At 45.8% G+C, this 14057-nt stretch overlaps 1 protein-coding gene across 4 annotated transcripts in view; it reads left to right on the top strand.

The window, feature by feature from the left end:
- The window catches only part of NTRK2 (neurotrophic receptor tyrosine kinase 2), a 319588-nt gene that overhangs the window by 93101 nt on the left and 212430 nt on the right, over positions 1 to 14057 (top strand). The gene's annotated exons all lie outside the window — the stretch shown is intronic.

Below are 14057 nucleotides of genomic sequence, written 5' to 3' on the forward strand. Positions count from 1 at the left end.
GATGCAGATGAGCCCAGATGGATGCCTGCACGTGCTGTGGACGGTGTTAGAGGAAAGGAACCCCGAGGTTAGAGAATCTGGATTCTTTTAATGGGTGGTCAGCATGCTTTCCCTTTCCTCCAGAGCCACTGTCTCGGTCTTCTGAGGCTCCTTCCTATATAGACTTCCTTAAAATAATGATCTAGAACAAAAGGCATTCGGTGCCTGTCTTTGTGAGCTAGACGGAAATGTGAGGGACCCACGGAGAATCATCTCCCGACCATCGGTATTAGAACATCTCTATTATTGGGTTTTAGGGCCAATAAATATTTTTTTGGACGCCACAGAAGATCCATTTCCCAGTCCCCAGGTTGTACTAAGGGTTGTTTCTGTCCGAAAGATGCAAGCAGGCGAATCGCTTCCAGTCGGGTCGGTCAGCTTCACTTGTCACAAGAAGGGGGAAGCTGGATGAAGAAAACAGATGGGGTTGTGCGTCCGAAATAGCAAGGTCACCAGAGGTTCTTCATAGTGTCCCTTGTGCCATTCAAATACCAAACCTGTTCTTATCCTGGGCTTTGAGAGATACGACCTAATTTAGAGAGCTCTCAAGACCCTCAGAGAGGTTTGAAGGCTTGGCAAAAAGTGGGAAGAAGAGCAGAGGTGACTTTCTAATAGGGCAGTGTTGTTGTCTGTACATGGGTGGTGTTACAGAGCAGCTGATTTTCTTTTGCTCTACTTAGAGGCTAAATCTTACAGAAAATTGCAAACGTGATTCCTGCTTTGACGCCTATGAGAGTTTTTCTCCACTCTCAAAGGACGTTTAGGATTTGGAGAAGAGAGATCTGGAGCTGTTTTGCAAAGCAGGTGACAAACGTACACTGATGCATGTTTTACAGCAGCTGACAGGGGTGACTGGGGTTGGGGCCCAGATGTGTACCGTTTGCGGATTTCCGTGGTGGAAGGTATTCCTAACATGGTTGATTTCAAGCTATCAGTGTGAGTGAGCCAGCTCCCCACATTCTTCAAAATTTACCAAACCAGCAACAGTCCATTGCAAAACAGTGCTCATTGGCCATTTTTTGGCATGACCTTTTGATCATGCGGAAGGTTTGCTAGTAGAAGCTTCTTTATTTCATGGTCTTCTACAATAATTATGTCCTGTTTGCCCCGGTGATTCATACATAGACTTACCTTCAGGCAGGATGGCAGCCTAAATGACTTTTTTGAACTTCATTTGAACAGTGTGATTTTTCTTTTCTTTTCTTTTCTTTTTTTCTTTTCTTTTCTTTTCTTTTCTTTTCTTTTCTTTTCTTTTCTTTTCTTTTTTCTTTTTTCCTTCCTTCCTTCCTTCCTTCCTTCCTTCCTTCCTTCCTTCCTTCCTTCCTTCCTTCTTCCTTCCTCCCTCCCTCTTTCTTTCTTTCTTTCTTTCTTTCTTTCTTTCCTTTTTTTTTCTGTTTTTAAAGCCTTCCTTTACATGGTGGGTACCATCAGCCTGGCTATTTGCTTCCCTTAAATAAACCAACCGCCAGCTCAGCAGATTTCTCTTCTACAGAAAGGTCTGTAGGTGCCCTGTGATTGTTGCTGATATTTTTAGAAGAGAGGGAGGCTGTACAGGCGCCAGCCAGTGATGATTCCTTATAATTGGGTGATCTGTAGAAACATAATGAATCAGAAATTCAGGAACAAGGCACCTGCACCCGTGGCTGGGCCAGGCGCATGGTAAATCCTCTTTGCACTAATGAGGCTTTATACCTCTTCAGGAGACTTACCCCGGAATTCCCCTTGGGCTCAGTTTGGCTGCCGAGTTTTGTGAAGTCCCTCTCGAGAGTGCTTTATTGCTGTGTTGACGGAAAAGTTTTCTCAGGGAATTGGAGTGTGAGCCCCAGACACCACCGTTCCAATGAAGCTCGGGGTGAGCAAGGGACCCCCCGCCCCACATGGCCGGCTCAGCTTACTTTGACAGACTTTGCTTCACGGGCACCCCTGTCATGTTTCCACGCCTTGGTCAATGTGCACCCCGTGTGCCGCCTGACATAGTGGATGTTTCCTCTCTACTGAGGGGTAAGTGGAAGGAGCCAGCTTGCTGTACGAAGCCCCACTCGGCGAGACGTGCTTTTCCTCCTCTATCTCCTTCCCCCAGCATTTACCAGAAAGGGGGGCCTTGACTTTAACAGATTTGAGTGCCTCCTTCCCCCTCCCTTGGGAGGTATTGATTGGGAGGCTTTAGTTATTCATCAGGTTTATAAAATGCTCATCTCACCAAGGTCTCTGGGCACACCGACAGGAGTAAAAATATTAATGAGTAACAATGATTAAAAAAAAAAAGTCCAGGGGCGCCTGGGTGGCACAGCGGTTAAGCGTCTGCCTTCGGCTCAGGGCGTGATCCCAGCATTATGGGATCGAGCCCCACATCAGGCTCCTCCACTATGAGCCTGCCTCTTCCTCTCCCACTCCCCCTGCTTGTGTTCCCTCTCTCGCTGGCTGTCTCTCTCTGTCAAATAAATAAATAAAATCTTAAAAAAAAAAAAAAAAGTCCACGAAACTAGATACTCATAGATGAACATAGATTCTGAAGGCATTACAACTGGATTTTTTCTGTATTTGTAAAATGCACTCCTTTCCAAGGGGACTTGTTCTCTGTGGAAAGAAAATGCTTTGGGGCGCCTGGGTGGCACAGTCGGTTAAGCATCTGACTCTTGGTTTCTGCTCAGGTCGATCTCAGTGTCCTGGGATCAAGCCCCGCGTTGGGCTCCATGCTCAGCAGGGAGTCTGCTTGAGACCCTCTCTCTCCCTCTCCCTCTGCCTCTTATGCTCAGGCTCTCTCTCTAAAATAAATAAAGAAATCTTTAAAAAATAAAAAAGAAAATGCTTTAACAAATAAAAAGATGGAACACAGAGATTGACTGTTAGGCTAAGGCCAGGTTGAAAAGACAACTTATCCGCCATGTTGGAGAGGTCAGTTTCCACCCACCCACCCTCTTACTCCCATCTTCCCTGTTTTAGTAAAAGCAAAAATAGGAGTGATTTTTTTTTTCTTAAAGAGTGCTTCGCATTGTCCCAAATTTTTGTCTAGACACACTGAGACAAATTAGCTTCAGAAATTTTCTTGCTCTGTAAGAGGGAGAAGATCGTCTGAGAAGGGTGTGCCGTGCCAGCCCACACACCTGCTGTACCTTCTCGTGCCCCTGTCATTGGGAACAGCACAGTGGTGGTGGCTCAGCCACCTTGTTTAAAGGCTCAGCGAGGTGTGGATGACCCTACTTGCTCCTCAAATGTTCAGGAACAGGAAGGTGAGGCATTTAGTTAGGTGGACAAAGAGTGTGTAAATTTGCACTTCTCTCAGGTGCATTGGGTGTGAGACCCTCATGCTGCATTGGACTTCCTCTCTGGAGGAGCCTCCTTCTCTGTTTCTACCCACTGCTGATAAACGCAAAAACCAGAGGTGCCGAGAAGAAACCAAGACACTTCGGACTGTGTCTGACATTAACAAACTGCACCATTAGTGGGTCAGAGGAGTGGCCTGGCAGCTGGCTTTTGTGAATATATCGTAAGTTGTTATAGATGGGGTCCTACGTTATTTTTTCCCTCAAGAATCTAGTTATGAGGGGCGCCTGGGTGGCACAGCGGTTAAGCATCTGCCTTCGGCTCAGGGCGTGATCTCGGCGTTATGGGATCGAGCCCCACATCAGGCTCCTCCGCTATGAGCCTGCTTCTTCCTCTCCCACTCCCCCTGCTTGTGTTCCCTCTCTCGCTGGCTGTCTCTATCTCTGTCGAATGAATAAATAAAATCTTTAAAAAAAAAAAGAATCTAGTTATGATTAACACACTTGCCATTAGAGAACCTCTGGGATGTGCTACATACACATCAGTTTCCCAGAATAAGGAGAAGGAAAAAAGACTGGAGTTATTCCCTTAAAACAGAAGTTGTCAAATTAAGGCCTGCAGGCCAAATCTGGTGCATTATTTTTGTAAATAAAGTTTTATTGGAACACAGCTCTACCCATTTGTTTATGGATTGTCTAGGGCCGCGCTCACATTGCAATAGCGGAGATGAGTAGTTGTGACCGAGACTATATGGCTAAAAAAGCCTAAAATATTTAGCGTCTGACCCCTTATGGAAAATGTTTGCCGACCCCTGACTTAAAAGAACAAATGAGCAAAATGGCTAACAAAATAATGACCCACAATTCAGCACTCTGTGCATATCATAACAGGTTGCTGGTTTGGCTTTTCTTAGGCAGGTACATAAGGAGTGAAATGGGAGCAGAAAGAAGTTCTAGCTCGAGAGAACACTCTGGTGCAATTTTGCCTTAAGTGTCTGTGATTCCTAAGGTGGAGATTTCCTTTATATGAAAATGGACAGACTGTGTAGAAAGAGAAAGAGATATGTTCAAGGTTGCCTTCAGGGTTGGGGGGGGCTGGTGCCAGACCTCACTGATCAACAGTTCTCGATCTATTGATTCCTCGGTAAGAGCTGGTGTAGCAGATGGCTGCAGGTAGAAATAGGAGCTCTCAGACTTGGAATCGTTCTTTTCTGTCTTTTTTCGTAAAGAAAAAAAAAAAAGGAAAGTTTTCTGATTTAGACGGTGGGTGCTAATTCCAGGGATATGGCCAGCTTTGTGTGATATAGTCTCGGTAGGTAAACAAAATGAGGTTTGGTTCTGGGGCGCCTGGGTGGCTTAGTCAGGTAGGCATCTGACTCTTGATTTCGGCTTAGGTCATGATCTCAGGGCTGGGGGATCGAACCTCGTTGGGCTCCGCGCTCAGTCTAGAGTCTGCTTGTCCATCTCCCTCTGTTCCTCCCTCTGGTCTCCTCCCTCTCTCTCTCAAATAAATAAATAAATAAATAAACAAAATCTTAAAAAAAAAAAAAGGTGGTTTGGTTCTGATACAGTTTGTTTCGGGATTCTGCATTTGAGTCCTTTTGGTTGGTGCTTGCTGTAGCTTCCTGTGGATTTTATTTTTTATGAAAGATTGTCAGGATTCACAGTGTAAATGGTAAATGTGCAGTCTTTGCGTGTTCCATTGTCTTTTCTTCCTCTTTTATTACTTTTGCAAAGAAGACCAGTCCTGTTTTTATCTTTTCGTGTCCAGACCTATGTGTGCAAAGTCACGGTGTGGTCTAATCAGAAGAGACAGTGATAGATCTTTTAGAAGCAGGCATTTTATTTTATTGTATTTTTTATTTTTATTTTTTAAAAGATTTTTATTTATTTTATTTGACAGAGAGAGGGAGCACAGCAGGGTGAGCAGGAGAGGGAGGAGGAGACTTCCTGCTGATCAGGGAGCCCGATGTGGGACTCGACCCCAGGACCCTGGGATCATGACCTGAACTAAAGGCAGACGCTTAACCGACTGAGCCACCCAGGTGTCCCTAGAAGCAGACATTAAAAAAAAAAAAAAAAAAAGGTTTTGGTGGGAGTCTTTTAATACTTCTAGGATGGAGAAGAATCTTAAAACACTACTAGTTAGAGCTCCCCAAAGAAATCTAAAATTAACTCTAGCCCCTAAAATTAACCTCTCATTAGAGCTGGATGCTCTTTGCATGTATTTTTTGGTTGACACTTCCCAAAGAGCTCGTAACATTCTCAAGTGTATCTTACCTTCTGGAACATAATAATTTTTCCATACTCATGAAATTTCTTGCATGTACACAAAAGCGTTTAATTGAAGAACTACCCACTAAAGACAGCCTTTTTGCATCCCAGTGAAAGTATGAATTTCCAGATTGATAAACAAAATCTGTATTTTGGCCATTTCCGTGTAACCAACACTCTCTTGTACCCTGAATTTAGCCAGTTGAAAAATATTTATTTTCAGTGAGACGAATGCCCCCTGGTGGAAAGAGTCGCAAACATTTGCACTTATTTGGGGGGGGTCCATGGACAATTATATCATGTATCCTCATGGGACAATGCAGGGATAGAACTGACCCAGCCTAGAGAGTTCTTTAGTTCTGTCAGTGAACACTTCATTTAAATGCAGTAAGTTGAAAACAACATCAAGTCGTGAGAGTCTTTTTTATATTGACTGGGAGCAAAAGATTCAACAAGGAGCTAACTAACCCCTTATTATGGTAATTCCTTTAGTGTTTTTTTACTTTAACTTGGGAATCTCTTAGTTGGTAGAGGCGTTTCTAGCTGGGCCATTTGTAATGATTTTTTAATGGATGACTTTTAGATAATACCTCGGAGGGTGTTTTAAAACTAAATAGTTGCATAAGAGAGAATTGTTGAAAGGATTGTAAGATGGCCTCCCGGAAAACACGTGGGTGGGAGGGAGGAGCGGGCTTGGGATTTAAGTCTCACCAAAGGACAACTTTATGTGGTCTGTCTCATTAAGGGCCCGACAATTCCTCTTCAGTTCAGCGGGGAGGGCTCACCAAGCCGGGGATGCGGGCTGGCCTGGCCCGGACTCGAGTTTTTACGGAAAGCTTTCTTCTGGAAATCTCTAATCTGAACACACTTGAAAACTAGCTCTCAGGAAACTTTGCAAAGCATTTCTAGGGAAGTAGAGGAAAGGAAAAGGAGCAGTTTGGGGATGAGTTTGTGGCCCCTCTTTAGGGAACAGTGCTGTGAGGACAGAAGCCATCTACATATTCCAAGGGGCTCCTCCCCACCCAGCAATACCTAGTTTTGCTGTGACTGTGACTTTCGCAGAGAAGCTGTGGCTTGTTTCCTTCTGCATTTTTCTCACTTGGAGGGAGCCTTCAGATATAGAAAATAAAATCATCAAGGACCATCTTGTGTTGAAGGATGATGTTCTGCATACTTAATGGGCTGAATCACCCTTTCCCTTTTCAGATATGGCTCGTGTCCATTAGGCTGTGGATGTGGATGATAAATTCCATTGTACTTGTCATATCACCAAGTGCCACATTTTCTGAGGCAGTGACGTTTCTTTGCCTCAGCATTTGTAAGGGACTGCACTCTGGAGTATAGCAGCCCAGCCTGACGTCGTCTGTTAACTTGTTGTCCTGTTAACTTGCCAGATATGTTAACAGCTTGGTGAGACTTGACTCTTGCACAAATGATTTTTCTTAAACCAGTGCCTTTGATCAAGCCATGATGCCTCATCTTATGTTATCTGTTGGCCTATGTCTCGAAATGGGTGGGGGTGCTGGGCTTCACTTCCCCACGTGTGAGAAGGTTGATCATACATGAGAGACCGAAAGAAGCCCCCGTGGCTTGCGGAAGCTTCTGGAAGGTCTTCGAGAGCTTGTTTCTCAGATGAGAAATACATGGCTGCTGTCTTCCTGTGAACATCCCCTGCATCTCCAGTTGGAGAGAACCCTGAAGTATAATGTATTAAACACTCTTGATGACAGTTCCCCTCAGGGATGTTTATTCAAGACTGTTGAGCAGCCTACGAGGGGACGTTTGGTATGTACAGGGATTGACTTGCACGCCTCGACAGTGGTCTTTATCTTGATGTATTTTTGTTGCAGTGGTTTTGGACCCTAAACAGTATGACCCAGCTAGATCACTCACATTATTTGCTCAGCTCGGCTCTGAATAATTCTCGGCTATTTCTCTGAGTCAGATTCACCCCCAAAGGTTGAGTGTTTACTGTCATCCCTTCCTACTTCCATATATTCATTTACAAACATGTATCTCTACTAAGCACTGGGGTCGAGGCCCCATCTTCCAGGAGCATACAGTTGGCTGGGAGAGCAGAGTCCTCGGATCCTTGAAATGGAATTTGAAAAGTGCTCTGAGAGAGGGCAAGGGCAGGATGCTGTGGGAGCCCACAAGAGGCATATCTACGCTAGCCTAGAGGTTGATCCTAAAGATGAACATTGGAGGGCCTTTGGAGTTTGTAGAGTGAGAGAACTGGGGGAAGCTCATGGAGGAGGGGGATGGGAATATTCCAGGTAGGAATTTCCTGTTCCAAGATATAAGCAAATGAGAAACCTATGGCAACCACACTTTTGCAAGGTCTTTGGTTTGGGTGAGTGGGGAATGGGGGCAGACGATTGGGATGAGGGACTAAAGGGGAGTTGGGAGGACTACCCTGGAGGCCCTTGGACACCGCTTGGATAGGATTTATCCTGAAGGACTTTGTGTAGGGGCGGCGTCCTAATTATGTGTATGTGTGGAAGGAACACTTGGGGGCAGTGAGGAGAGTGGGTTGGGGTAGAACTGCCAATGAGAATAATTAGTTCAAGTAATTCAAGCTGATAGTATTGGGTGTTAGAGGTGAAATTTAAAAATGAATTCCGTAAATGTTGTGGGCAAAGGCATCACGACTGAAGGAAGCAGCATGACCCGATGGAAAGGGCCAGGCCGAATCGGGCAGATCCAGGTTCCAGTCCCAGTGTGGTGGGCTCCTGGCTGTGTGGCCTTGGGTGGATCCTCGCCTCTCTTAGCCGGCTTTTCCTCTTCGCACAATGAGAGGTTGCTTGCTCTTCATGGTGTGCTGTGGGAGTGGAGTGAGGTGCTTTGTGTTAAGTGTGGAGATTTGATGGTTATCCTCAAAGGTGTGTGAGTGTGTGTTTATTTGGGTGTGTCTGTGGAGAGAGAGAGAAGACCTTCATTCAGATGTCTGTTTCCTGTGCGCTTATTTCAAACGGTTCATTGACATGATACATACTCAACAACCACTTCTCTATAGTGGTTACCACGTGCAGGGGTCGAGGCCAAGGACTATGTTCTTCTGAGTGATGTCTCCGGAGGGGTGGGGACAGAGAGTGTTTAATGTTCGTCAACTAAACAGTGTTCACATACGATGACGAAAGTGTCCAAAATCAAAATATTAGAACCCCATCCGAGTGCTTAACATTTTAATTCAGATCGATTGGAAAAAATCAGCCCTTTGCGGGCTTTATTCATATATTTTTGAGTATTTTTTCCTTCTCACAATTTAGTTACTTTGAGGACTGGACGTTTATAAAACGTTTCTGGCAAACCCATTTATGCAGTAGAATCTGTTTTCTCTGAGAGGTTGGAGAAGTAGAGAGAGGAACCAGGGAGTCATAAATCCTATTTAATTCGAGTTCATGCATTTCATGAAAGAAGGCCCCTTCTTAATCCTCTCTTTGTATTTCTCCGGAGACCTCTAAACAGATGACGTTAGCAGCACTTTGAAAATGCAAATCACATCGCAGAAGTTTTAGAAAAGATTGTTCCCGCTTCTTTTCCCCCATTTAATCAGTAGGAATGACAAGTCCCCAAACCAGAATCGTGCTGCACAGGTCAAAACCAGTCATTTCCTGGAAAGGTTGGCTGCCCCAGTCCAGCTCTTTATCATCTTTGTCATCCACACCGGTTGGCACACTGAGGATCTGGGATCTGGATCTCAGAGTGTATTCACCCGATTCACGGAATGTGTGTGAAGGGCCTGGTGTGTGCGTACCTGGAGAAAAGAGTGTACTTTGGAGACTAAATAAGTAGTACTTTGCTATCAAGTGGCTTCCGTATTTTCTAGAAGAGGGGCGCAGATACTGCTGGGGGTTCAGAGAGAAAGATTACTTCTGGCTCATGCTCTCAAGGTGCTTTTGTTGAAAAATCGGACCTCCAAAATACTGGCCTCTAGAACCTTCCAGTTTGAGAAATCCCTAATTACAGTGTTTGTGGCATCTGCTTTTTAGTTGTGTGTGGTGCCTTATTTATTTTATTTATTTATTTATCTTTTGCTGTAAGATTTTTATTCTTTCTTTAATGACTTAACCTACACTAGAAAAATGTCTTTGGAAGGCATTAGTTGTTGGACTAATTATTCTTAAAACATCAATTTCAAGAGGCAGGGACAGCTGATCATTGCAGAGGAAGGACGAACTGAGGCTTGCTTTCATTTCCAGACCAATTGGTGACTTACACACCAGCGCCATGCTATCAGGCCTTTCCCCTGGCCACGTGTGCTAGAATTTATTGCAACTTTGGTGTGAAAGGGACTGAGCCATCTTGTAGAAACATGACCTGGGAATTCCAAAAGTCGCACGTGCCTTTGTACAAAACCAGGGAAACTGGAGTGTGTTGAGTCGCAGTGTGAAGTTCTAGCCTCTTACATTTGTGCCTTGCCAACCCTGTCTCATCTCAGAGGCTCGCCTTCCCAGAGTCCCCTGGGAACCGCCACTCGGGTAAATTGATGTCTTCCTTAAAATCACCACCACCGCCTCCATAGCTCCATCATTTATTGAGCATTTGCTTTGTTCCAAGCACGTTTCTTGCATATATTATTTCATTTAACCCTCAACTCCCTCCTGTGTCAGAAGTCACTGAGCTCCAAGGAGACGAAGTCACCTGCCTGACGTCACCTGGGTATATGTGGTGTGTGACAATGGCAGGACCCGAATGTGGGCAGCTACCAGTCGTCTGGGCAAATTTTCAGTGATGCTCAGTATTATTATTTCTTTTACTTACTCTTTTCTCTCTCTCTTTTTTCCCTTTTGTTATTTTGATCCATCTGTCTCTACTTCTGGTTTCTTTTTCTGTTTCTCTCCAAAATTGGGTATGCTTTTTCTTTATTTTATAGGCTAATCTTTTCATCGTTTTTGGCTTAATAATCATATCTAGCCGGGAAAATGAAAACACGATGGAAAGAGAGATGCTATCTCAAAACTAAGAAGGGGGAGGAAAGCTTGGTTTTGAGGAAGATTTTATGTTGCACGATGTTTGAATTCTCAGAGATGCAGCTCCCGGAGATCATCACGTTTGTGATTGCAGACACCTTGTCTGCTTTAAGGAACTGCGGACATGCCAGGCTGTAGGTGCTGGCTCTCCAACGGGGAATCCTGAGGCTTCTTGAAAATCCTGCTAAATCTTACTCTCAATTTTAATCCCTTTTATTGACCTTTCATTGTCCTTGAATCAAGGGAGAAGCAATTCTATGATGTGCTGGTCAGATTTCTGGAAGCTTGAGATGATGCTCTCAGAACCAATGCATATTCATGATGACCGAGCGCAAAATGATCTCATGAATAATGACAGAGGCGATGGAACAGGGCCAGCTCCGGAGTCTCCGGACCCAGGGGACGTGGCTTTGAGATTGAGCTAGTCACTGGCTCTCTACCCATCTGCAAAATTAGGATGACGTGAACAGATCCCTCAGTTATCTGGGGTCCTGGGCTCGAGGTGAAATGTTGCTGCACCACGTGTTTGCTATGTGGGTGGATGTGTCTTCATAACCTCTGTACGTTCGTCCCTCATCTCATCTTCTCTGGTGTGAACAGTTAAGCAAAACACGGGGTTTTCAATTCCAGCGTCCACCCTTTATTACCTGTGTGACCTTTGGTGAATTTTTTTTTTAAAGATTTTATTTACTTATCAGAGAGAGAGAGAGAATGAGCAGGGGGGAGTGGTAGAGGGAGAAGCACACCTGCCCTGAGCAGGAAGCCTGATATGGAACTAGATCCCAGGACCCCCGGATCGCAACCTGAGCCAAAGGCAGACGCTTAACCGACTGAGCCACCCAGGCGCCCCTTTGTTGATTTTCTGAACCCCCCAGAGTCTCTGTTTTTCTTAATTGCAAAAAGTAGTGATAATAATTACCCTACTTGTTAGAGCAATTGTGGGGATTAAATAAGAGAATATCCATAAAGCCCTTAGTGTGGTGGATGGCGTGGTGTACAGGGAAGCGGTCCGTGACCGTCTGGCTCACTAGTGGACTGTAGAGCCAGATGTCTTGGGTTTGAACCCAAGCTCCAGCACTTACCAACTTGGTGACTTTGGGTGTGTTACTCAACGTTTCTTTCTTTCTTTTTTTTTTTTTAAGACTTTATTTATTTATTTGAGAGAGAGAGGGCACACATGAGCAGAGGGAGGGGGAGGAGCAGAGGGAGAAGGAGAGGCGGGCTCCCCACACCACAGGGCTCCATACCAGGACCCTGGGATCATGACCCAAGCCAAAGGCAGGTGTTTAACCAACTGAGCCACTCAGGTGCCCCATTTACTAAGTCAACCTTTCTGTGCCTCAGCTTTCTCTCCTCTAAAGGAGATAATCCCAGTACTACCTATAGGTCTGTTGGAAGACTAAATTAATACACGTGACGACAGTTAGAAGAAGGCTTGGCATGTGGTAATGCCACGTGCTAGCTACTATTGTATATAATATCAACAAGGGTTACTGTAAAATTATTAATTGTTGTTATTACAATAGTTATTCTATCATAATATGATAGAATCTTAAGAGAGGGAACACAAGCGGGGGGAGTGGGAGAGGAAGAAGCAGACTCCCCGCCAAGCAGGGAGCCTGAAGCAGGGCTCGATCCCACGACCCTGGGATCATGACCTGAACCGAAGGTAGACACTTAATGGCTGAGCCACCCAGGCGCCCCTTTGGGAGTAAAAATATTTTATAGAGACCAGTAGCAATATACAGCTGATCCATGAACAACACGGGTTTGAACTGCATGGGCGCATATGTGGATTTTTCTCACAGATATGGTACAGTAAATGTATTTCCTCTTCCTTTTAATTTTCTTAAAGACATTTTCTTTTCTCGGGCTCACTTTATTGTAAGACTACAGTACATAATACATATACAAAATAAGTGTTGATCGGCTGCTTGTATTATCGGTAAGGCTTCTCGTCAACGATAGTTACTAGTATCAGACAGACTATCGGTAGTTGCGTTTTTAGGAAGTCAGAAATTACCCATGGACTTGCAGTTGTGTGGGGATGTGGCTCCCCCCGCCCCCTGTTGTTTGAGGGGTAGCTGTACTTAGTAAGAACTGAAAATTAAATTTTTAAAAATTGGGGAACTGGGAAGAAAATGAGAATTATCAAAAAATGTAAATCTGACAGATGCTGATCAGATTCAAGTCAGTCGGCCAATTTTTAAGATGTGTGGTTGAGTCTTTTACATGCTGGGGCTGTAGCGAGGGGAGGTTCACCCTTGAGAAGTATTTGCTGAATGTATTGATGAAAAATCAGTCCCGGAGAGCAAAGTGATACGTTCTGCCATGAATGTGTCTCATGGGGGCTCAGCTGGGGGCTCAGCTGGCGCCCCAGGCTCAGACACCCAGAGCTGACTTTATGTAGAAGAAGGCACTTGAGCTTGGCTGTTGAAGGTAAGAGTCCCCTGGCAGGGAGGTGGCAAAGGGAATTCCATGCAGAGGTTTGGGTTTGTGGGATGAGGGCAGGGTGTGGTGTTCTGGGGTAAGAGGGTCTTATGTGCCTGAGACACAGATGCAGGAGGACAGAGAAGTATCCGATCCTGTCCAGGTTGGACTGACAGAGAAGGGAGAAGACAGAGAGGGAGAGGGCACAGGGTGGCCTGGGATGGCCATGTTCCTGTCGGGAGCCTGGAGGACGGCAGGTAGGGTCGGGGCTGTGAGCACAGTAGCTTTGCGAGCTACTGCGAGTTGAATGCAGGGCTGCGGGCCTCGCTGGGGCAGGTGTCTGTTTCCCAGCAGTGAGAACTAGGGAATTAGAACACAGGCCGGAGAGCATCCATTGAGAAGCGGTAGCCTAACTCCAGGTGAGAGCCTGGAGTGTGGATGGGCTGCCAGAGAGCACAGAGCAGAGAGCCCTGGGGACAACCAAAACTGGAGGAGGAGGAGACACGCCCAACTGAGGACAGAGAGGCCTAGACACGGTGGCAGGGCACTCAAGGGAGTGGAGACATTTAGAAGTAGAGCTTGCTCACCAGTGCCGAAGGCCTCAGCTTAGTCTGAAGGAAGGGGCTGGAGATGGAGAAAGGGCTCTTGGGAAGCTTACGTTCTGATGTGGCGGGAGCTGAGATAGCCGCCTCTCATTGGCGACATGAAGCAGAGAGAAGCAGCAGGAAGGCTAACGGAGGGAGGCGGAGAAAGGCTGCTGCCTGCCCTTGGTGTGGCCTGAAGAAACAGCTGCTAGGCAGACCAGCTGCAGCCAGAGCAGCCCGTGACCCTGCTGAGCTGCTGGGGAGCAGCCGGAAGTCCAGGCGAGGGAGGTGAACTGAATTCACTGTATCGCTGCCAGATCTTGAGAGCCCAGAGCTGTGTCCAGAGCCGTGGCCTCACGGAGGAAGGGCGCAGATGGCTTTGCTCACCTGGGCCGCAGACGCAGCTGTCTGCGCACCCACGGACTGAAAACCTGGAGACCCAGAGTTCAGGGTAGAGTCAGTAAGGAAAGACAGGCTTGGGTGCTAGAACCTCT

The sequence above is a fragment of the Ursus arctos genome, unplaced genomic scaffold (assembly GCF_023065955.2).
Source record: "Ursus arctos isolate Adak ecotype North America unplaced genomic scaffold, UrsArc2.0 scaffold_33, whole genome shotgun sequence".
In the NCBI taxonomy this organism is placed as follows: domain Eukaryota; kingdom Metazoa; phylum Chordata; class Mammalia; order Carnivora; family Ursidae; genus Ursus; species Ursus arctos.